The sequence below is a fragment of the Meleagris gallopavo genome, chromosome 2 (assembly GCF_000146605.3).
Source record: "Meleagris gallopavo isolate NT-WF06-2002-E0010 breed Aviagen turkey brand Nicholas breeding stock chromosome 2, Turkey_5.1, whole genome shotgun sequence".
Lineage (NCBI taxonomy): Eukaryota > Metazoa > Chordata > Aves > Galliformes > Phasianidae > Meleagris > Meleagris gallopavo.
Genome location: NC_015012.2, coordinates 56,351,880 through 56,354,642, shown reverse-complemented (window position 1 = coordinate 56,354,642; position 2,763 = coordinate 56,351,880). Strand labels below are relative to the sequence as shown.

The following is a 2,763-nucleotide window of genomic DNA, read 5'->3' as shown; positions in this document are numbered from 1 at the left end:
TCAGCAGTCAATGAGCTTACATGCAAACTGAGTAAGAGCTAAGGGGGAGGGGAGTCATTGGAAGCCGCTGGAGAAGGGCTAAGTCCTACAAATGGCTGTGACTAAATTTGTGTGAAACAGACAATTATTTCCTGGTTGAAAAGTGCTCAAAATCTTAAGATTTTGATATATTAACATCTCCAACTGTTAGTAATTCCCACAGAAGGATTGTGAATAGGTTGAAAACCACTCTCTCAGTTGGCCAAACTGTTGGCCAAATTCACTGTATGCTAGTTTTTAAAGAACTGTTCTGGAATAAAATACCTAATATTAGTTACAATCAATAGGAAAAAAAAACCCTAAAAACTAAAAACATAAATGAGGTGCTATTATGTCATTAAAGCTACTCAGGGTATTATAAACAGTAGCAAAAAAAAAAAAAAAAAGGACAGAAAATATCAAAAAAACAACAGTTACAGTCCATGCTCCAGATCTCACCAAGCTATACCTAGTTCTCTCACCTGGCTGCATGTTAGTATAGTCCTGAATAAGGGAGTCTAGTGGTAAGATATGAGAAACAATTTGAGCTCTGTACTGTTGAACCCCTCAATGGAATTTTTGCAGCATCTTTATTCTGAGCCACCTCCACAGCAGAACTATCAGGCTAATCAATGCTGAATGAGAGATCCTCCACTTAGCTGGGTTTTGCTGTAGCAGAAGGACCTATCAGCAGGATGGGACCAACCAGCCCTCACAATGAAAGTCTTGTGTCATATCCTCTACCATCTGACTCCGGATATTTGTGGTTGTAACACTGATGGGAAAGCAGCATATGAATATTGTTATTAATTCAGAAGTATTCCTCTATTGACCTCATGAGTCACTGTCATTTCCTTTTTTTGTTTCTGTGGTTTTAGGCTCTGAAACTTATTGAAGGCTCAACTTTATGATGCAGCATGAACGCACAATGTCTTTTGTATTCAATTGCTATGCATTGTTATTTTCAGGGTCAGCACTGGTTTTTATGGTTTGTGTGAATTTACATCAATTCTAGCAATAAATCTGCATAGCATGACATAATAGCTTATTACAGGAATTACTTTTTACAGTAAAATTTTGCAAGTAGCTGTTAAAACTGCAGTTTCAGACTAGCTTAGATCCAACAGGAAGGTCTTGGGTGGAAGTGTCAGATTTTCAGCTCAGATCTACTACTTTGTTGTCTTAGCACAGTGCGCATACATTAAAGATCTCACACTCTTACACAGCAAGTATACCCCCTCTGAAGGGGGAGAAGTGAGAATTGACTTCAACAAACAAGGCAAAGGCTGAGTTCAATGAATTCTTTGCTCCAGCCTTCAATAGCAGTCAGGCTTCCTGTGCCTCTCACATCCTTGAACTTCTGACTCCTATAGGTCAGGGGACCAATATCTCTCCCCCTGTAAACTTGGAGCAAGTCCAACATCACCTCTGAATGCATGTGAGTCTATGGGGCCAGATGACACACATCCCAGCGTTCAGAAGAAACTGGTTGATGTGGTTACCAAGCTGCTCTCCATCATATTTGAAATATTGTGGCTGTTAGGTGAAGTCTCTGGTGACTGGAAAAAGGAAAATATCCCTCTCACATTCAAGAAAGGAAGAAAGACCGACCCAGGGAACTACAGGCTGGTGAGCCTCACCTCTGTACCTGGAAAGATAATGAAGTAGATCCTCTTGGAAGAGATGTTGAGGCACATGCGAGATGAAGAGGTGATCCGAGATAACCAGGATGGCTTCACTAAAGGCAGAACAATCCTGACCAATCTGGTAGCCTTCTATGACAGTGGTGACATCTGTGGACAAAGGAGTTTACCTGGACTTGTGCAGGACTTTGAGATGGTCCCACACATTGTTATCTCTAAACTGGAGAGACATGGATTTGAAGGCTGGACTATTAGGTTGTTACTGTTGGTGTTACAGCTGAAAAGATTATCAGAGTGAAAATAGGAAAAGAAACAAACAGGGAAGGAATGTTCACCTGTAGCCGAAGATTTAGGTTCACAAAAAGACTCCATAGAGGAGAGACCAGAAAGAGTGCCTTCCCCAGTGCCAGTCAGCCCTTAAATGGGGTCTAAGAGAGGTGCAGCCAGGCTCCACCCCTTCTGATCACACAGATGAATTGCTTTCACCTGTGCTCCCAGGGCTGACTCAGTGCTTGCCTCAAATGATCAATCAGTGATTCAGGCCATGACTCAACAGATCCCATACATAGGTGGATAAAGAATTGGTTGAATAGTCGTAGCTATAGGGTTGTGGTCAAGGACTCTATGTCCAGGTGAAGGCTCATCACAAGTCGTGTTTCCCAGGGGCCCATCTCGGGACTGGTGCTCTTCAACATCTTGATCAATGATATAGGCAGTGGAACTGAGTGTATCCTCAGCAAGTCTGCTGATAATACCAAGCTGAGTGGTACAGTTGACACAACAGAAGGAAGGGATGCCATCCAGAGGCACATAGACATGCTCAAAAAGTGGGCCTATGAGAACCTAATGCAGCTCAACAAGGCCAAGTGCAAGCTGTTGCTCTGGGAAGTCCCAGATATGTGTACAGACTAGGAGAAGAACTCATTGAGAGCAACACTAAGGAGGGAGCTGGTAGGCAATAAGCCAGCAGTGTGCCAACTGTATCCTGGGCTGCATCAAAAGAAGAGTGGCCAGCAGAGGGCAGATCACCATCCCCATCTACTCTGCCCTTATAAGGACCCATCTGGAGTACTGCATCCAGGCCTGCAGTCTCTAGCACAAG

At 43.1% G+C, this 2,763-nt stretch overlaps 1 long non-coding RNA gene across 2 annotated transcripts; it reads right to left on the bottom strand.

Moving 5' to 3' along the window:
- Positions 1-1,170: 1,170 nt before the first annotated feature.
- LOC109366112 lies at positions 1,171-2,061 on the bottom strand. Of its 2 annotated transcripts, none has more exons than XR_002112203.1 (3): positions 1,997-2,061; positions 1,659-1,811; positions 1,171-1,577 (listed from the first exon to the last, which is right to left on the bottom strand). It is a non-coding gene; the product is annotated as an uncharacterized LOC109366112 (long non-coding RNA). The 2 variants fall into 2 exon arrangements; XR_002112201.1 differs by having other exon boundaries at positions 1,667-1,811.
- Between the last annotated feature and the right edge of the window lie 702 nt (positions 2,062-2,763).